This window comes from Thermobia domestica, chromosome 6 (genome assembly GCF_964235325.1).
Source record: "Thermobia domestica chromosome 6, izTheDome1.hap1.1, whole genome shotgun sequence".
NCBI lineage: Eukaryota > Metazoa > Arthropoda > Insecta > Zygentoma > Lepismatidae > Thermobia > Thermobia domestica.
The window spans coordinates 298,489,387-298,511,786 of NC_137459.1; positions in this window are offsets into that span (position 1 = coordinate 298,489,387).

Sequence of the window (22,400 nt, forward strand, 5' to 3'; positions counted from 1 at the left end):
TCATATATGTAGTAAACTTTTAACTATGTACGCTAGTATGAATAATGTATCAGGGGGGTAAAAATTTCCCGGGAAAGTTTTACCCCCCTTTTGTTTCTCATTGTCGGAATTGTTATGGCAGGTGAAATTTTGCTGTTGGTTTTAGTGAGGGATGTAGGTGTCATATATGTAGTAAACTTTTACCTATGTACGCTAGTATGAATAATGTATCAGGGGGTAAAAATTTCCCGGCACAGTTTTACCCCCCTTCTGTTTCTCATTGTTGGAATTGTTGGGGTAAATGAAATTTTGTTGTTGGTTTTAGTGAGGGATGTAGGTGTCATATATGTAGTAAACTTTTACCTATGTACGCTAGTATGAATAATATGGCAGGGTGGTAAAAATTTCACGGGACAGTTTTACCCTCCTTCTCTTTCTCATTGTTGGAATTGTTGGGGGATGTGAAATTTTGTTGTTGGTTTTAGTGAGGGATGTAGGTGTCATATATGTAGTAAACTTTTACCTATGTACGCTATTATCAATAATATGGCAGGGGGGTAAAAATTTCCCGGGAAAGATTTCCCCCTTCTGTTTCTCACTGTTGAAATTGTTGGGGCAGGTGGAATTTTGTTGCTAGTTTTAGTGAGGGATGTAGGTGTCATATATGTAGCAAACTTTTACCTATGTACGCTAGTATGACTAATATGGCAGGGGGTAAAAATTTCCCGGGACAGTTTTACCCCTCTTCTGTTTCTCATTGTTGGAATTTTTAGGGGAGGTGAAATTTTGTTTTGGCTTTAGTGAGGGACGTAGGTGTCATATATGTAGTAAACTTTTACCTATTTACGCTAGTTTGAATAATTTATCAGGGGGGTAAAAATTTCCCGGGACAGTTTTACCCCCTTTCTGTTTTTCATTGTAGGAATTGTTGGGGGAGGTGAAATTTTGTTGTTGGCTTTACTCAAGAATGTAGGTGTCATATATGTAGTAAACTTTTACCTATGTACGCTAGTGTGAATAATATGGCAAGGAGGTAAAAACTTCCCGGGACTGTTTTACCCCCCTTCTGTTTCTCATTGTAGTATTTGTTGGGGGAGGTGAAATTTTGTTTTTGGTTTAGTGAGGGATGTAGGTGTCATATATGTAGTAAACTTTTACCTATGTACGTTATTATGAATAATATGGCAGGGGGTAAAAATTTCCGGGACAGTTTTACCCCCCTTCTGTTTCTCATTGTTGGAATTCTTGGGGCAGGTGAAATTTTGTTGTTGCTTTTAGTGAGGGATGTAGGTGTCATGTATGTAGTAAACTTTTAGCTATGTACGCTATTATGAATAATATGACATGTGGTAAAAATTTCCCGATACAGTTTTACCTACCTTCTGTTTCTCATTGTTGGAATTGTTGGGGAGCTGAAATTTTGTTGTTGGTTTTAGTGAGGGATGTAAGTGTCATATATGTAGTAAACTTTTACGTATGTACGCTAGTATGAATAATATGGCAGGGGGTAAAAATTTCCCGGAACAGTTTTACCCCCCTTCTGTTTATCATTGTTGGAATTTTTTCGGGAGGTAAAATTTTGTTTTGGTTTTAGTGAGAGATGTAGGTGTCATATGTGTAGTAAACTTTTACCTATGTACCCTAATATGAATAATATGGCAGGGGGTAAAAATTTCCGAGACCGTTTTACCCCCCTTCTATTTCTCATTGATGGAATTGTTGGGGGAGGTGAAATTTTGTTGTTGGTTTTATTGAGGGATGTAGGTGTCATATGTAGTAAACTTTTACCCATGTACGCTAGTATGAAAAATGTATCAGGGGGGTAAAAATTTCCTGGGACAGTTTTACCCCCGTTCTTTTTCTCATTGTTGGAATTGTTGGGGGAGGTGAAATTTTGTTGTTGGTTCTAGTGAGGGCTGTAGGTGTCATATATGTAGTAAACTTTTATCTATGTACGCTAGTATGAATAATATGGCAGGGGGCAAAAATTTCCCGGGTCAGTTTTACCCCACTTCTTTTTCTCATTGTTGGAATTGTTAGGGGAGGTGAAATTTTGTTGTTGGTTTTAGTGAAGAATGTAGGTGTCATATATGTAGTAAAGTTTTAACTATGTACGCTAGTATGAATAATATGGCAGGGGGTAAAAACTTCCCGGGACAGTTTTACCCCCCTTCTGTTTCTCATTGTTGGAATTGTTGGGGGAGGTGAAATTTTGTTGTTTGTTTTAGTGGGGGATGTAGGTGTCATATATGTAGTAAACTTTTACCTATGTACGCTATTATGAATAATGTATCAGGGGGTAAAAATATCCCGGGGCAGTTTTACCCCCCTTCTGTTTGTCATTGTTGGAATTGCTGGGGTAGATGAAATTTTGTTGTTGGTTTTAGCGAGGGATGTAGGTGTCATATATGTAGTAAACTTTTACCTACGTACGCTATTATGAATAATATGGCAGGGGGTAAAAATTTCACGGGACAGTTTTACCCCCCTTCTGTTTCTAATTGTTGGAATTCTTGGGGTAGGTGAAATTTTGTTGTTGGTCTTAGTGAGGGATGTAGGTGTCATATATGTAGTAAACTTTTACCTATGTACCTTTGTATGAATAATATGGCAGGGGGGTAAAAATTTCTCGGGACAGTTTTAGCAACTTTCTGTTTCTCATTGTTGGAATTGTTGGGGAGATAAAATTTTGTTGTTGGTTTTAGTGAGGGAAGTAGGTGTCATATATGTAGAAAACTTTTACCTATGTACGCCAGTATTAATAATATGGCACGGGGTAAAAATTTCCCGGGACTGTTTTAACCCCCTTCTGTTTCTCATTGTTGGAATTGTTGGGGGAGGTGAAATTTTGTTGTTGGTTTTAGTGAGGGATGTAGGTGTCATATATGTAGTAAACTTTTACCTATGTACGCTAGTATGAATAATGTATCAGGGGGGTAAAAATTTCCCGGGAAAGTTTTACCCCCCTTTTGTTTCTCATTGTCGGAATTGTTGGGGCAGGTGAAATTTTGCTGTTGGTTTTAGTGAGGGATGTAGGTGTCATATATGTAGTAAACTTTTACCTATGTACGCTAGTATGAATAATGTATCAGGGGGGTAAAAATTTCCCGGGACAGTTTTACCCCCCTTCTGTTTCTCATTGTTGGAATTGTTGGGGTAAATGAAATTTTGTTGTTGGTTTTAGTGAGGGATGTAGGTGTCATATATGTAGTAAACTTTTACCTATGTACGCTAGTATGAATAATATGGCAGGGGGGTAAAAATTTCACGGGACAGTTTTACCCTCCTTCTCTTTCTCATTGTTGGAATTGTTGGGGGATGTGAAATTTTGTTGTTGGTTTTAGTGAGGTATGTAGGTGTCATATATGTAGTAAACTTTTACCTATGTACGCTAGTATGAATAATATGGCAGGGGGTAAAAATTTCCCGGGACAGTTTTACCCCCCTTCTGTTTCTGATTGTTGGAATTGTTGGGGGAGGTGAAATTTTGTTGTTGGTTTTAGTGAGGGATGTAGGTGTCATATGTAGTAAATTTTTACCTATGTACGCTAGTATGAATAATATGGAAGGGGGGAAAATTTCCTGGGACAGTTTTACCCCCCTTCTGTTTCTTATTTTTGCAATTGTTGGGGGAGGTGAAATTTTGTTGTTGGTTTTAGGGAGGGATGTAGGTGTCATATATGTAGTAAACTTTTACTTATGTACGCTAGTATGAATAATATGGCAGGGTGGTAAAAATTTCCCGGGTCAGTTTTACCCCCCTTCTGTTTCTCATTGTTGGAATTGTTGGGGGAGGTGAAATTTTGTTGTTGATTTTAGTGATGGATGTAGGTGTCATATATGTAGTAAACTATTACCTATGTACGCTAGTATGAATAATATGGCAGGGGGGTAAAAATTTCCCGGAACAGTTTTACCCCCCTTCTGATTCTCATTGTTGGAATTTTTGAGGGAGGTGATATTTTTTTGGTTTTAGTGAGGGATGTAGGTGTCATATATGTAGTAAACTTTTACCTATGTACGCTAGTATGAATAATATGGAAGAGGGGTAAAAATTTCCAGGGACAGTTTTATCCCGTTCTGTTTCTCATTGTTGGAATTTTTTCAGGAGGTGAAATTTTGTTTTAGTTTTAGTGAGAGATGTAGGTGTCATATGTGTAGTAAGCTTTTACCTATGTACCCTAGTATGAATAATATGGCATGGGGTAAAAACTTCCCGGGACAGTTTTGCCCCTTTCTGTTTCTCATTGTTGGAATTTTTGGGGGAGATGAAATTTTGTTGTTGGTTTCAGTGAGGGATGTAGTTTCATATATGTAGTAAACTTTTAACTATGTACGCTAGTATGAATAATATGGCAGGGGGTAAAAATTTCCCGGGACAGTTTTACCCCCTTCTGTTTCTCATTGTTGGAATTGTTGGGGCAGGTGAAATTTTGTTGTTGGTTTTAGTGAGGGATGTAGGTGTCATATATGTAGTAAACTTTTCCCTATGTACGCTAGTATGAATAATATGGCAGGGAGTAAAAATTTCCCGGGACAGTTTTACTCAACTTCTTTTTCTCATTGATTGAATTGTTGGGGGAAGTGAAATTTTGTTGTTGGTTTTAGTGGAGAATGTATGTGTGATATATGTAGTAAACTTTTACCTATGTACGCTAGTATGAATAATATGGCAGGGGGTAAAAATTTCCCGGAACAGTTTTACCCCCTTCTGATTCTCATTGTTGGAATTTTTGGGGGAGGTGAAATTTTGTTTTGGTTTTAGTGAGGGATGTAGGTATCATATATGTAGTAAACTTTTACCTATGTACGCTAGTATGAATAATATAGCAGAGGGGTAAAAATTTCCAGGGACAGTTTTACCCCGTTCTGTTTCTCATTGTTGGAATTTTTTCGGGAGGTGAAATTTTGTTTTGGTTTCAGTGAGAGATGTATGTGTCATATGTGTAGTAAATTTTTACCTATGTACCCTAGTATGAATAATATTGCAGGGGGGAAAAATTTCCCGGGACAGTTTTACCCCCTTCTGTTTCTCATTGTTGGAATTTTTGGAGGAGGTGAAATTTTGTTGTTGGTTTTAGTGAGGGATGTAGGTGTCATATATGTAGTAAACTTTTACCTATGTACGCTAGTATGAACAATGTATCAGGGGGGTAAAAATTTCCTGGGACAGTTTTACTTTCCTTCTGTTTCTCATTGTTGGAATTGTTGGGGGAGGTGAAATTTTGTTGTTGGTTTTAGAGTGGGATGTAAGTGTCATATATGTAGTAAACTTTTATCAATGTACGCTATTATGAATAATATGGCAGGGGGGTAAAAATTTCCCGGGACAGTTTTTCCCCCTTCTGTTTCTCATTGTTGGAATTGTTGGAGCACGTGGAATTTTGTTGTTAGTTTTAGTGACGGATGTAGGTGTCATATATGTAGTAAACTTTTACCTATGTACGCTAGTATGAATAATGTATCAGGGAGGTAAAAATTTCCCGGGACTGTTTTACCCCCCTTCTGTTTCTCATTGTTGGAATTTTTGGGGAGGTGAAATTTTGTTTTGGTTTTAGTGAGGGACGTAGGTGTCATATATGTAGTAAACTTTTACCTATGTACGCTAGTATGAATAATATGGCAGAGGGTAAAAATTTCCCGGGACAGTTTTACCCCCCTTCTGTTTCTCATTGTTGGAATTGTTGGGGGAGGTGAAATTTTGTTGTTGGTTTTAGGGAGGGATGTAGGTGTCATATATGTAGTAAACTTTTACTTATGTACGCTAGTATGAATAATATAGCAGCGTGGTAAAAATTTCGCGGTTCAGTTTTACCCCCCTTCTGTTTCTCATTGATGGAATTGTTGCGGCATGTGAAATTTTGTTGTTAGTTTTAGTGAGGGATGTAGGTGTCATATATGTAGCAAACTTTTACCTATGTACGCTGGTATGAATAATGTATCAGGGGGGTAAAAATTTCCCGGGACAGTTTTACCCCTCTTCTGTTTCTCATTGCTGGAATTTTTGGGGGAGGTGAAATTTTGTTTTGGTTTTAGTGAGGGATGTAGGTGTCATATATGTAGTAAATTTTTACCTATGTACGCTAGTATGACTAATATGGCAGGGGGGTAAAAATTTCACTGGACAGTTTTACCCTCCTTCTCTTTCTCATTGTTGGAATTGTTGTGGGATGTGAAATTTTGTTGTTGGTTTTAGTGAGGGATGTAGGTGTCATATATGTAGTAAACTTTTACCTATGTACGCTATTATCAATAATATGGCAGGGGGGTAAAAATTTCCCGGGAAAGTTTTTCCCCCTTCTGTTTCTCACTGTTGGAATTGTTGGGGCAGGTGGAATTTTGTTGCTAGTTTTAGTGAGGGATGTAGGTGTCATATATGTAGCAAACGTTTACCTATGTACGCTAGTATGACTAATATGGCAGGGGGTAAAAATTTCCCGGGACAGTTTTACCCCTCTTCTGTTTCTCATTGTTGGAATTTTTAGGGGAGGTGAAATTTTGTTTTGTCTTTAGTGAGGGACGTAGGTGTCATATATGTAGTAAACTTTTACCTATGTACGCTAGTATGAATAATATGGCAGGGGGTAAAAATTTCCCGGGACAGTTTTACCCCCCTTCTGTTTCTCATTGTTGGAATTGTTGGGGGAGGTGAAATTTTGTTGTTTGTTTTAGTGAGGGATGTAGGTGTCATATGTAGTAAACTTTTACCTATGTACGCTAGTATGAATAATATGGAAGGGGGGAGAATTTCCTGGGACAGTTTTACCCCCCTTCTGTTTCTTATTTTTGCAATTGTTGGGGGAGGTGAAATTTTGTTGTTGGTTTTAGGGAGGGATGTAGGTGTCATATATGTAGTAAACTTTTACTTATGTACGCTAGTATGAATAATATGGCAGGGTGGTAAAAATTTCCCGGGTCAGTTTTACCCCCCCTCTGTTTCTCATTGTTGGAATTGTTGGGGGAGGTGAAATTTTGATGTTGGTTTTAGTGAAAGATATAGGTGTCATATATGTAGTAAACTTTTACATATGTACGCTGTTATGAATAATATGGCAGGGGGTAAAAATTTCCCGGGATAGTATTACCCCCTTTCTGTTTCTCATTGTTGGAATTGTTGGGGGAGGTGAAATTTTGTTGTTGGTTTTAGTGAGGGATGTAGGTGTCATATGTAGTAAACTTTTACCTATGTACGCTAGTATGAATAATATGGCAGGTGGTAAAAATTTCCCGGGACAGTTTTTAGCCCTTCTGTTTCTCATTGTTGGAATTGTTGGGGCACGTGGAATTTTGTTGTTAGTTTTAGTGAGGGATGTAGGTGTCATATATGTAGCAAACTTTTACCTATGTACGCTAGTATGAATAATGTATCAGGGGGGTAAAAATTTCCCGGGACTGTTTTACCCCCCTTCTGTTTCTCATTGTTTTAATTTTTGGGGAGGTGAATTTTGTTTTGGTTTTAGTGAGGGACGTAGGTGTCATATATGTAGTAAACTTTTACCTATGTACGCTAGTATGAATAATATGGCAGGTGGTAAAAATTTCCCGGGACAGTTTTACCCCCCTTCTGTTTCTCATTGTTGGAATTGTTGGGGGACGTGAAATTTTGTTGTTGGTTTTAATGAGGGATGTAAGTGTCATATATGTAGCAAACTTTTACCTATGTACGCTAGTATGAATAATATGGCAGGTGGTAAAAATTTCCCGGGACAGTTTTACCCCCCTTCTGTTTCTCATTGTTGGAATTGTTGGGGGACGTGAAATTTTGTTGTTGGTTTTAATGAGGGATGTAAGTGTCATATATGTAGCAAACTTTTACCTATGTACGCTAGTATGAATAATGTATCAGGGGGGTAAAAATTTCCCGGAACAGTTTTACCCCCCTTCTGATTCTCATTGTTGGAATTTTTGAGGGAGGTGATATTTTTTTGGTTTTAGTGAGGGATGTAGGTGTCATATATGTAGTAAACTTTTACCTATGTACGCTAGTATGAATAATATGGCAGAGGGGTAAAAATTTCCAGGGACAGCTTTATCCCGTTCTGTTTCTCATTGTTGGAATTTTTTCAGGAGGTGAAATTTTGTTTTAGTTTTAGTGAGAGATGTAGGTGTCATATGTGTAGTAAGCTTTTACCTATGTACCCTAGTATGAATAATATGGCAGGGGGTAAAAACTTCCCGGGACACTTTTGCCCCTTTCTGTTTCTCATTGTTGGAATTTTTGGGGGAGATGAAATTTTGTTGTTCGTTTCAGTGAGGGATGTAGTTTCATATATGTAGTAAACTTTTAACTATGTACGCTAGTATGAATAATATGGCAGGGGGTAAAAATTTCCCGGGACAGTTTTACCCCCTTCTGTTTCTCATTCTTGGAATTGTTGGGGCAGGTGAAATTTTGTTGTTGGTTTTAGTGAGGGATGTAGGTGTCATATATGTAGTAAACTTTTCCCTATGTACGCTAGTATGAATAATATGGCAGGGAGTAAAAATTTCCCGGGACAGTTTTACTCAACTTCTTTTTCTCATTGTTTGAATTGTTGGGGGAAGTGAAATTTTGTTGTTGGTTTTAGTGGAGAATGTATGTGTGATATATGTAGTAAACTTTTACCTATGTACGATAGTATGAATAATATGGCATTGGGGTAAAAATTTCCTGGGACAGTTTTACTTTCCTTCTGTTTCTCATTGTTGGAATTGTTGGGGGAGGTGAAATTTTGTTGTTGGTTTTAGAGTGGGATGTATGTGTCATATATGTAGTAAACTTTTATCTATGTACGCTAGTATGAATAATATGGCAGAGGGTAAAAATTTCCCGGGACAGTTTTACCCCACTTCTGTTTCTCATTGTTGGAATTGTTGGGGGACGTGAAATTTTGTTGTTGGTTTTAGTGAGGGATGTAGGTGTCATATGTAGTAAACTTTTACCTATGTACGCTAGTATGAATAATATGGAAGGGGGGTAAAAAATTTCCTGGGACAGTTTTACCCCCCTTCTGTTTCTCATTGTTGGAATTGTTGGGGGAAGTGAAATTTTGTTGTTGGTTTTAGGAAGGGATGTAGGTGTCATATATGTAGTAAACTTTTACTTATGTACGCTAGTATGAATAATATGGCAGGGTGGTAAAAATTTCCCGGTTCAGTTTTACCCCCCTTCTCTTTCTCATTGTTGGAATTGTTGCGGCATGTGAAATTTTGTTGTTAGTTTTAGTGAGGGATGTAGGTGTCATATATGTAGCAAACTTTTACCTATGTACGCTAGTATGAATAATGTATCAGGAAGGTAAAAATTTCCCGGGACAGTTTTACCCCTCTTCTGTTTCTCATTGTTGGAATTTTTGGGGGAGGTGAAATTTTGTTTTGGTTTTAGTGAGGGATGTAGGTGTCATATATGTAGTAAATTTTTACCTATGTACGCTATTATGTATAATATGGCAGGTGGTAAAAATTTCCCGGGACAGTTTTACCTATTTTCTGTTTCACATTGTTGGAATTGTTGTGGAGCTGAAATTTTGTTGTTGGTTTTAGTGAGGGATGTAGGTGTCATATATGTAGTAAACTTTTACCTATGTACGCTAGTATGAATAATATGGCAGGGGGTAAAAATTTCCCTGAACAGTTTTACCCCCATTTCTGATTCTCATTGTTGGAATTTTTGAAAGAGGTGATATTTTTTTGGTTTTAGTGAGGGATGTAGGTGTCATATATGTAGTAAACTTTTACCTATGTACGCTAGTATGAATAATATAGCAGAGGGGTAAAAATTTCCAGTTACAGTTTTACCCCGTTCTGTTTCTCATTGTTGGAATTTTTTCAGGAGGTGAAATTTTGTTTTAGTTTTAGTGAGAGATGTAGGTGTCATATGTGTAGTAAGCTTTTACCTATGTACCCTAGTATGAATAATATGGCAGGGGGGTAAAAACTTCCCGGGACAGTTTTGCCCCCTTCTGTTTCTCATTGTTGGAATTTTTGGGGGAGATGAAATTTTGTTGTTGGTTTTAGTGAGGGATGTAGTTTCATATATGTAGTAAACTTTTACCTATGTACGCTAGTATGAATAATATGGCAGGGGGTAAAAATTTCCCGGGACATTTTTACCCCCTTCTGTTTCTCATTGTTGGAATTGTTGGGGCAGGTGAAATTTTGTTGTTGGTTTTAGTGAGGGATGTAGGTGTCATATATGTAGCAAACTTTTCCCTATGTACGCTAGTATGAATAATATGGCAGGAAGTAAAAATTTCCCGGGACAGTTTTACTCAACTTCTTTTTCTCATTGTTTGAATTGTTGGGGGAAGTGAAATTTTGTTGTTGGTTTTAGTGGAGAATGTATGTGTGATATATGTAGTAAACTTTTACCTATGTACGCTAGTATGAATAATATGGCAGGGGGGTAAAAACTTTCCGGGACAGTTTTACCCCCCTTCTGTTTCTCATTGTTGGAATTGTTGGGGGAGGTGAAATTTTGTTGTTGGTTTTAGTGAGGAATGTAGGTGTCATATATGTAGTAAACTTTTACCTATGTACGCTAGTATGAATAATGTATCAGGGGGTTAAAAATTTCCCGGGACAGTTTTACCCACTTCTGTTTCTCATTGTTCGAATTGTTAGGGTAGGTGAAATTTTGTTGTTGGTCTTAGTGAGGGATGTAGGTGTCATATATGTAGTAAACTTTTACCTATGTACGCTATTATGGATAATATGGCAGGGGGGTAAAAATTTCCCGGGACAGTTTTACCCCCCTTCTGTTTCTCATATTTGGAATTGTTGGGGGAGATGAAATTTTGTTGTTGGTTTTAGTGAGGGATGTAGGTGTCATATATGTAGTAAACTTTTATCTATGTACGCTAGTATGAATAATATGGCAGGGGGTAAAAATTTTCCGGGACAGTTTTACCCCCCTTCTGTTTCTCATAGTTGGAATTGTTGGGGGAAGTGAAATTTTGTTGTTGGTTTTAGTGAGGGATGTAGTTGTCATATATGTAGTAAACTTTTACCTATGTACGCTAGTATGAATAATATGGCAGGGTGGTAAAGATTTTCCGGGACAGTTTTACCCCCCTTCTGTTTCTCATTGTTGGAATTCTTGTGGCAGGTGAAATTTTGTTGTTGGTTTTAGCGAGGGATGTAGGTGTCAATATCTGGTAAACCTTTACCTATGTACGCTAGTATGAATAATGTATCAGGGGGTAAAATTTTCCCGTGACAGTTTTACCCCCTTCTGTTTCTCATTGTTGGAATTGTTGGGGGAGGTGAAATTTTGTTGTTGGTTTTAGTGAGGGATGTAGATGTCATATATGTAGTAAACTTTTATTTATGTACGCTAGTATGAATAATATGGCAGGCGGGTAAAAATTTCCCGGGACAGTTTTACCCCACTTCTTTTTCTCATTGTTGGAATTGTTGGGGGAGGTGAAATTTTTTTGTTCGTTTTAGTGAAGAGTGTAGGTGTCATATATGTAGTAAACTTTTACCTATGTACGCTCGTATGAATAATATGGCAGGATGGTAAAAACTTCCCGGGACAGTTTTGCCCCCCTTCTGTTTCTCATTGTTGGAATTGTTGGGGGAGGTGAAATTTTGTTGTTCGTTTTAGTGAGGGATGTAGGTGTCATATATGTAGTAAACTTTTACCTATGAACGCTATTATGAAAAATGTATCAGGTGGTAAAAAATTCCCGGGAGAGTTTTACCCCCCTTCTGCTTCTCATTGTTGGAATTGTTGGGGTAGGTGAAATTTTGATGTTGGTTTTAGTGAAAGATATAGGTGTCATATATGTAGTAAACTTTTACATATGTACGCTGTTATGAATAATATGGCAGGGGGTAAAATTTCCCGGGATAGTATTACCCCCTTCTGTTTCTCATTGTTGGAATTGTTGGGGGAGATGAAATTTTGTTTTGGTTTTAGTGAGGGATGTAGGATTCATATATGTAGTAAACTTGTACCTATATACGCTAGTATTAATAATATGGCAGGGGGGGAAAACTTCCCGGGACAGTTTTACCCCCCTTCTGTTTCTCATTGTTGGAATTTTTGGGGGAGGTGAAATTTTGTTGTTGCTTTAGTGAGGGATATAGTTGTCATATATGTAGTAAACTTTTACTTATGTACGCTAGTATGAATAATGTGGAAGGGGGTAAAAATTTCCTGGGACAGTTTTACCCCCCTTCTGTATCTCATTGTTGGAATTGTTGGGGGAGGTGAAATTTTGTTGTTCGTTTAGTGAGGGATGTAGGGGTCATATAAGTAGTAAACTTTTACTTATGTACGCTGGTATGAATAATATGGCAGGGTGGTAAAATTTTCCCGGGTCTGTTTTACCCTCCTTTTGTTTCTCATTGTTGGAATTGTTGGGGCAGGTGAAATTTTGTTGTTGGTTTTAGTGAGGGATGTAGGTGTCATATATGTAGTAAACGTTTTCCTATGTACTATACTATGAATAATGTATCAGGGGGTAAAAATTTCCCGGGACTGTTTTACCCCCTTTCTGTTTCTCATTGTTGAATTGTTGGGGAAGGTGAAATTTTGTTGTTGGATTTAGTGAGGGATGTAGGTGTCATATATGTAGTAAACTTTTACTTATGTACGCTAGTATGAATAATATGGCAGGGTGGTAAAAATTTCCCGGTTCAGTTTTACCCCCCTTCTCTTTCTCATTGTTGGAATTGTTGCGGCATGTGAAATTTTGTTGTTAGTTTTAGTGAGGGATGTAGGTGTCATATATGTAGCAAACTTTTACCTATGTACGCTAGTATGAATAATGTATCAGGGGGGTAAAAATTTCCCGGGACAGTTTTACCCCTCTTCTGTTTCTCATTGTTGGAATTTTTGGGGGAGGTGAAATTTTGTTTTGGTTTTAGTGAGGGATGTAGGTGTCATATATGTAGTAAATTTTTACCTATGTACGCTATTATGTATAATATGGCAGGTGGTAAAAATTTCCCGGGACAGTTTTACCTATTTTCTGTTTCACATTGTTGGAATTGTTGGGGAGATGAAATTTTGTTGTAGGTTTTAGTGAGGGATGTAGGTGTCATATTTGTAGTAAACTTTTACCTATGTACGCTAGTATGAATTATATGGCAGGGGGTAAAAATTTCCCGGAACAGTTTTACCCCCCTTCTGATTCTCATTGTTGGAATTTTTGGGGGAGATGAAATTTTGTTGTTGGTTTTAGTGAGGGATGTAGTTTCATATATGTAGTAAACTTTTACCTATGTACGCTAGTATGAAAAATATGGCGGTTGGTAAAAATTTCCCGGGACATTTTTACCCCCTTCTGTTTCTCATTGTTGGAATTGTTGGGGCAGGTGAAATTTTGTTGTTGGTTTTAGTGAGGGATGTAGGTGTCATATATGTAGTAAACTTTTACCTATGTACGCTATTATGAATAATATGGCAGGGGGGTAAAAATTTCCCGGGACAGTTTTACCCCCCTTCTGTTTCACATTGTTGGAATTGTTGGGGGAGATGAAATTTTGTTGTAGGTTTTAGTGAGGGATGTAGGTGTCATATATGTAGTAAACTTTTACCTATGTACGCTAGTATGAATAATATGGCAGGGGGTAAAAATTTCCCGGGTCAGTTTTACCCCCCTTCTGTTTCTCATTGTTGGAATTGTTGGGGGGAGGTGAAATTTTTTTTGTTTTAGTTAGGGATGTAGGTGTCATATATGTAGGAAACTTTTACCTATGTACCCTAATATGAATGATATGACAGAGGGGTAAAAATTTCCCGGGACAGTTTTACCCCCTTTCTGATTCTTATTGTTGCAATTGTTGGGGTAGGTGAAATTTTGTTGTTCGTTTTAGTGAGAAATGTAGGCGTCATATATGTAGCAAACTTTTACCTATGTACGCTAGTATGAATAATGTATCAGGGGGGTAAAAATTTCCCGGAACAGTTTTACCCCCCTTCTGATTCTCATTGTTGGAATTTTTGAGGGAGGTGATATTTTTTGGTTTTAGTGAGGGATGTAGGTGTCATATATGTAGTAAACTTTTACCTATGTACGCTAGTATGAATAATATGGCAGAGGGGTAAAAATTTCCAGGGACAGTTTTATCCCGTTCTGTTTCTCATTGTTGGAATTTTTTCAGGAGGTGAAATTTTGTTTTAGTTTTAGTGAGAGATGTAGGTGTCATATGTGTAGTAAGCTTTTACCTATTTACCCTAGTATGAATAATATGGCAGGGGGTAAAAACTTCCCGGGACAGTTTTGCCTTTTTCTGTTTCTCATTGTTGGAATTTTTGGGGAAGATGAAATTTTGTTGTTGGTTTTAGTGAGGGATGTAGTTTCATATGTAGTAAACTTTTACCTATGTACGCTAGTATGAATAATATGAAAGGGGGGTAAAAATTTTCTGGGACAGTTTTACCCCCCTTCTGTTTCTCATTGTTGGAATTGTTGGGGGAGGTGAAATTTTGTTGTTTGTTTTATTAAGGGATGTAGGTGTCATATATGTAGTAAACTTTTACTTATGTACGCTAGTATGAATAATATGGCAGGGTGGTAAAAATTTCCCGGTTCAGTTTTACCCCCCTTCTCTTTCTCATTGTTGGAATTGTTGCGGCATGTGAATTTTTGTTGTTCGTTTTAGTGAGGGATGTAGGTGTCATATATGTAGCAAACTTTTACCTATGTACGCTAGTATGAATAATGTATCAGGGGGGTAAAAATTTCCCGGGACAGTTTTACCCCTCTTCTGTTTCTCATTGTTGGAATTTTTGGGGGAGGTGAAATTTTGTTTTGGTTTTAGTGAGGGATGTAGGTGTCATATATGTAGTAAATTTTTACCTATGTACGCTATTATGTATAATATGGCAGGTGGTAAAAATTTCCCGGGACAGTTTTACCTATTTTCTGTTTCACATTGTTGGAATTGTTGGGGAGCTGAAATTTTGTTGTTGGTTTTAGTGAGGGATGTAGGTGTCATATATGTAGTAAACTTTTACCTATGTACGCTAGTATGAATTATATGGCAGGGGGTAAAAATTTCCCGGAACAGTTTTACCCCCCTTCTGATTCTCATTGTTGGAATTTTTGGGGGAGATGAAATTTTGTTGTTGGTTTTAGTGAGGGATGTAGTTTCATATATGTAGTAAACTTTTACCTATGTACGCTAGTATGAATAATATGGCGGGGGGTAAAAATTTCCCGGGACATTTTTACCCCCTTCTGTTTCTCATTGTTGGAATTGTTGGGGCAGGTGAAATTTTGTTGTTGGTTTTAGTGAGGGATGTAGGTGTCATATATGTAGTAAACTTTTACCTATGTACCCTTGTATGAATAATATGGCAGGGGGGTAAAAATTTCCCGGGACAGTTTTACCCCCCTTCTGTTTCACATTGTTGGAATTGTTGGGGGAGATGAAATTTTGTTGTAGGTTTTAGTGAGGGATGTAGGTGTCATATATGTAGTAAACTTTTACCTATGTACGCTAGTATGAATAATATGGCAGGGGGTAAAAATTTCCCGGGTCAGTTTTACCCCCCTTCTGTTTCTCATTGTTGGAATTGTTGGGGGAGGTGAAATTTTTTTGTTTTAGTTAGGGATGTAGGTGTCATATATGTAGGAAACTTTTTCCTATGTACCCTAATATGAATGATATGACAGAGGGGTAAAAATTTCCCGGGACAGTTTTACCCCCTTTCTGTTTCTCATTGTTGCAATTGTTGGGGTAGGTGAAATTTTGTTGTTCGTTTTAGTGAGAAATGTAGGCGTCATATATGTAGCAAACTTTTACCAATGTACGCTAGTATGAATAATGTATCAGGGGGGTAAAAATTTCCCGGAACAGTTTTACCCCCCTTCTGATTCTCATTGTTGGAATTTTTGAGGGAGGTGATATTTTTTGGTTTTAGTGATGGATGTAGGTGTCATATATGTAGTAAACTTTTACCTATGTACGCTAGTATGAATAATATGGCAGAGGGGTAAAAATTTCCAGGGACAGTTTTATCCCGTTCTGTTTCTCATTGTTGGAATTTTTTCAGGAGGTGAAATTTTGTTTTAGTTTTAGTGAGAGATGTAGGTGTCATATGTGTAGTAAGCTTTTACCTATGTACCCTAGTATGAATAATATGGCAGGGGGTAAAAACTTCCCGGGACAGTTTTGCCTTTTTCTGTTTCTCATTGTTGGAATTTTTGGGGGAGATGAAATTTTGTTGTTGGTTTTAGTGAGGGATGTAGTTTCATATGTAGTAAACTTTTACCTATGTACGCTAGTATGAATAATATGGAAGGGGGGTAAAAATTTCCTGGGACAGTTTTACCCCCCTTCTGTTTCTCATTGTTGGAATTGTTGGGGGAGGTGAAATTTTGTTGTTGGTTTTAGGAAGGGATGTAGGTGTCATATATGTAGTAAACTTTTACTTATGTACGCTAGTATGAATAATATGGCAGGGTGGTAAAAATTTCCCGGTTCAGTTTTACCCCCCTTCTCTTTCTCATTGTTGGAATTGTTGCGGCATGTGAAATTTTGTTGTTAGTTTTAGTGAGGGATGTAGGTGTCATATATGTAGCAAACTTTTACCTATGTACGCTAGTATGAATAATGTATCAGGGGGGTAAAAATTTCCCGGGACAGTTTTACCCCTCTTCTGTTTCTCATTGTTGGAATTTTTGGGGGAGGTGAAATTTTGTTTTGGTTTTAGTGAGGGATGTAGGTGTCATATATGTAGTAAATTTTTACCTATGTACGCTATTATGTATAATATGGCAGGTGGTAAAAATTTCCCGGGACAGTTTTACCTATTTTCTGTTTCACATTGTTGGAATTGTTGGGGAGCTGAAATTTTGTTGTTGGTTTTAGTGAGGGATGTAGGTGTCATATATGTAGTAAACTTTTACCTATGTACGCTAGTATGAATTATATGGCAGGGGGTAAAAATTTCCCGGAACAGTTTTACCCCCCTTCTGATTCTCATTGTTGGAATTTTTGGGGGAGATGAAATTTTGTTGTTGGTTTTAGTGAGGGATGTAGTTTCATATATGTAGTAAACTTTTACCTATGTACGCTAGTATGAATAATATGGCGGGGGGTAAAAATTTCCCGGGACATTTTTACCCCCTTCTGTTTCTCATTGTTGGAATTGTTGGGGCAGGTGAAATTTTGTTGTTGGTTTTAGTGAGGGATGTAGGTGTCATATATGTAGTAAACTTTTACCTATGTACGCTATTATGAATAATATGGCAGGGGGGTAAAAATTTCCCGGGACAGTTTTACCCCCCTTCTGTTTCACATTGTTGGAATTGTTGGGGGAGATGAAATTTTGTTGTAGGTTTTAGTGAGGGATGTAGGTGTCATATATGTAGTAAACTTTTACCTATGTACGCTAGTATGAATAATATGGCAGTGGGTAAGAATTTTCCGGGACAGTTTTACCCCCCTTCTGTTTCTCATAGTTGGAATTGTTGGGGGAAGTGAAATATTGTTGTTGGTTTTAGTGAGGGATATAGTTGTCATATATGTAGTAAACTTTTACCTATGTACGCTAGTATGAAAAATATGGCAGGGTGGTAAAGAATTCCCGGGACAGTTTTACCCCCCTTCTGTTTCTCATTGTTTTAATTCCTGTGGCAGGTGAAATTTTGTTGTTGGTTTTAGCGAGGGATGTAGGTGTCATATATCTGGTAAACCTTTACCTATGTACGCTAGTATTAATAATGTATCAGGGGGTAAAAATTTCCCGGGACAGTTTTACCCCCTTCTGTTTCTCATTGTTGGAATTGTTGGGGGAGGTGAAATTTTGTTGTTGGTTTTAGTGAGGGATGTAGATGTCATATATGTAGTAAACTTTTATTTATGTACGCTATTATGAATAATATGACAGCGGGTAAAAATTTCAAGGGACAGTTTTACCCCTCTTCTGTTTCTCATTGTTGGAATTGTTGGGGGAGGTGAAATTTTGTTGCTGGTTTTAGTGAGGGATGTAGGTGTCATATGTAGTAAACTTTTACCTATGTACGCTAGTATGAATAATATGGCAGGCGGGTAAAAATTTCCCGGGACAGTTTTACCCCACTTCTTTTTCTCATTGTTGGAATTGTTGAGGGAGGTGAAATTTTTTTGTTCGTTTTAGTGAAGAGTGTAGGTGTCATATATGTAGTAAACTTTTACCTATGTACGCTAGTATGAATAATATGGCAGGATGGTAAAAACTTCCCGGGACAGTTTTGCCCCCCTTCTGTTTCTCATTGTTGGAATTGTTGGGGGAGGTGAAATTTTGTTGTTGGTTTTAGTGAGGGATGTAGGTGTCATATATGTAGTAAACTTTTACCTATGAACGCTAGTATGAAAAATGTATCAGGTGGTAAAAAATTCCCGGGAGAGTTTTACCCCCCTTCTGCTTCTCATTGTTGGAATTGCTGGGGTAGGTGAAATTTTGATGTTGGTTTTAGTGAGGGATGTAGGATTCATATATGTAGTAAACTTTTACCTATATACGCTAGTATTAATAATATGGCAGGGGGGGAAAACTTCCCGGGACAGTTTTACCCCCCTTCTGTTTCTCATTGTTGGAATTGTTGGGGGAGGTGAAATTTTGTTGTTGCTTTAGTGAGGGATGTAGTTGCCATATATGTAGTAAACTTTTACTTATGTACGCTAGTTGAATAATGTGGAAGGGGGGTAAAAATTTCCTGGGACAGTTTTACCCCCCTTCTGTTTCTCATTGTTGGAATTGTTGGGGGAGGTGAAATTTTGTTGTTCGTTAAGGAGGTATGTAGGGGTCATATAAGTAGTAAACTTTTACCTATGTACGCTGGTATGAATAATATGGCAGGGTGGTAAAATTTTCCCGGGTCTGTTTTACCCTCCTTCTGTTTCTCATTGTTGGAATTGTTGGGGCAGGTGAAATTTTGTTGTTGGTTTTAGTGAGGGATGTAGGTGTCATATATGTAGTAAACGGTTTCCTATGTACTATAGTATGAATAATGTATCAGGGGGTAAAAATTTCCCGGGACAGTTTTACCCCCTTTCTGTTTCTCATTGTTGAATTGTTGGGGAAGGTGAAATTTTGTTGTTGGATTTAGTGAAAGATGTAGGTGTCATATAAGTAGTAAACTTTTATCTATGTACGCTATTATGAATAATATGGTAGGGGGTTAAAATTTCCCGGGTCAGTTTTACCCCCCTTCAGTTTCTCATTGTTGGAATTGTTGGGGGAGGTGAAATTTTTTTTGTTTTAGTTAGGGATGTAGGTGTCATATATGTAGGAAACTTTTACCTATGTACCCTAGTATGAATGATATGACAGAAAGGTAAAAATTTCCCGGGACAGTTTTACCCCCTTTCTGTTTCTCATTGTTGCAATTGTTGGGGTAGGTGAAATTTTGTTGTTCGTTTTAGTGAGAAATGTAGGCGTCATATATGTAGTAAACTTTTACCTATCTAGGCTAGTATGAATAATATGGCAGGGGGTAAAAATTTCACGGGACAGTTTTACCCCCCTTTTGTTTCTCATTGTTGGAATATTTGGGGGAGGTGAATTTTTGTTGTTGGTTTTAGAGTGGGATGTAGGTGTCATATATGTAGTAAACTTTTACCTATGTACCCTAGTATGAATAATATGGCAGAGGTAAAAATTTCCCGGGACAGTTTTACCCCCTTCTGTTTCCCATTGTTGGAATTGTTGCGCCAGGTGAAATTTTGTTGTTAGGTTTACTGAGGGACGTAGGTGTCATATATGTAGTAAACTTTTACCTATGTACGCTAGTATGAATAATGTATCAGGGGGTAAAAAATTCCCGGGACAGTTTTACCCCCTTCTGTTTCACATTGTTGGAATTTTTGGGGAGTTGAATTTTTTTTGTTTTAGTGAGGGATGTAGGTGTCATATATGTAGTAAACTTTTACCTAAGTACGCTATTATGAATAATATGGCAGGTGGTAAAAATTTCCCGGGAGAGTTTTACCCCCCTTCTGTTTCTCATTGTTGGAAATTTTGGGGAGCTGAAATTTTGTTTTTGGTTTCAGTGAGGGACGTAAGTGTCATATATGTAGTAAACATTTACGTATGTACGCTAGTATGAATTATATGGCAGGGGGTAAAAATTTCCCGGAACAGTTTTACCCCCATCTGTTTCTCATTGTTGGAATTTTTTGGGGAGGTGAAATTTTGTTTTGGTTTTAGTGAGAGATGTAGGTGTCATATGTGTAGTAAACTTTTACCTATGTACCCTAGTATGAATAATATGGCAGGGGGTAAAAATTTCCCGGGACAGTTTTACCCCCTTCTGTTTCTCATTGTTGGAATTTTTGGGGGAGGTGAAATTTTGTTGTTGGTTTTAGTGAGGGATGTAGGTGTCATATATGTAGTAAACCTTTACCAATGTACGCTAGTATGAATAACATGGCAGGGGGGTTAAATTTTCACGGGACAGTTTTACCCCACTTCTTTTTCTCATTGTTGGAATTGTTGGGGGAGGTGAAATTTTGTTGTTTCTTTTAGTGAGGGATGTAGTTTTATATATGTAGTAAACTTTTACCTATGTACGCTAGTATGAATAATATGGCAGTGGGGTAAAAATTTCCCGGGACAGTTTTACCCCCCTTCTGTTTCTCATTGTTGGAATTGTTCGGGCTGGTGAAATTTTGTTGTTGGTTTTAGTGAGGGATGTAGGTGTCATATATGTAGTAAACTTTTCCCTATGTACGCTAGTATGAATAATATGGCAGGGTCGTAAAAATTTCCCGGGACAGTTTTACCCCACTTCTTTTTCTCATTGTAGGAATTGTTGGGGGAGGTGACATTTTGTTGTTGGCTTTACTGAAGAATGTAGTTGTCATATATGTAGTAAATATTTACCTATGTACGCTGGTGTGAATAATATGGCAGGGGGGTAAAAACTTCCCGGGACAGTTCTACCCCCCTTCTGTTTCTCATTGTTGGAATTCTTGGGGCAGGTGAAATTTTGTTGTTGGTTTTAGTGAGGGATGTAGGTGTCATATATGTAGTAAACTTTTACCTATGTACGCTAGTATGACTAATGTATCAGGGGGTAATAATTTCCCGGGACAGTTTTACCTCCCCTTCTGTTTCTCATTGTTGGAATTGTTGGGGGAGGTGAAATTTTGTTGTTGGTTTTAGTGAGGGATGTAGGTGTCATATATGTAGTAAACTTTTACCTATGTACGCTATTATGAATAATATGGCAGGGGGTAAAACTTTCCGGGACAGTTTTACCCCCTTTCTGTTTCTCATTGTAGTATTTGTTAGGGGAGGTGAAATTTTGTTTTTGGTTTTAGTGAGGGATGTAGGTGTCATATATGAGGCGTATAGTTTCTAAATCCGCCATCTCCTTCATAAAATGTTTCGAGAGAAATAGGAAAACCTGATAACCCAGAGATTATGTGCGATAAAATTTTCTTTTTAGAAAGATTTTCCTGGTTTCTGGACATTCATTATGACTACCAAATGATAAAAATCTCTGTCATGGTGTCGGGCTTGGAAAGGAATACCAGTAAATTTACTTATCTATTTTTTTTGAAAATTGGAGATGGCGGATTTAGAAACTATACGCCTCATATGTAGTAAACTTTTACCTATGTACGCTAGTATGAATAATGTATCAGGGGGTAAAAATTTCCCGGGACAGTTTTACCCCCCTTCTGTTTGTCATTGTTGGAATTGTTGGGGTAGGTGAAATTTTGTTGTTGGTTTTAGTGAGGGATGTAGGTGTCATATATGTAGTAAACTTTTACCTATGTACGCTATTATGAATAATATGGCAGGGGGTAGAAATTTCCCGGGACAGTTTTACCCCCCTTCTGTTTCTCATTGTTGGAATTCTTGGGGTAGGTGAAATTTTGTTTTTGGTTTTAGTGAGGGATGTAGGTGTCATATATGTAGTAAACTTTTACCTACGTACCCTTGTATGAATAATATGGCAGGGGGGTAAAAATTTCTCGGGACAGTTTTAGCAACTTTCTGTTTCTCATTGTTGGAATTTTTTGGGGGAGGTGAAATTTTGTTTTTGGTTTTAGTGAGGGATGTAGGTGTCATATATGTAGTAAACTTTTACCTATGTACGCTAGTATGAATAATGTATCAGGGGGTAAAAATTTCCCGGGACAGTTTTACCCCCCTTCTGTTTGTCATTGTTGGAATTGTTGGGGTAGGTGAAATTTTGTTGTTGGTTTAGTGAGGGATGTAGGCGTCATATATGTAGTAAACTTTTACCTATGTACGCTATTATGAATAATATGGCAGGGGGTAAAAATTTCTCGGGACAATTTTACCCCCCCTTCTGTTTCTCATTGTTGGAATTCTTGGGGTAGGTGAAATTTTGTTTTTGGTTTTAGTGAGGGATGTAGGTTTCATATATGTAGTAAACTTTTACCTATGTACCATTGTATGAATAATATGGCAGGGGGGTAAAAATTTCTCGGGACAGTTTTAGCAACTTTCTGTTTCTCATTGT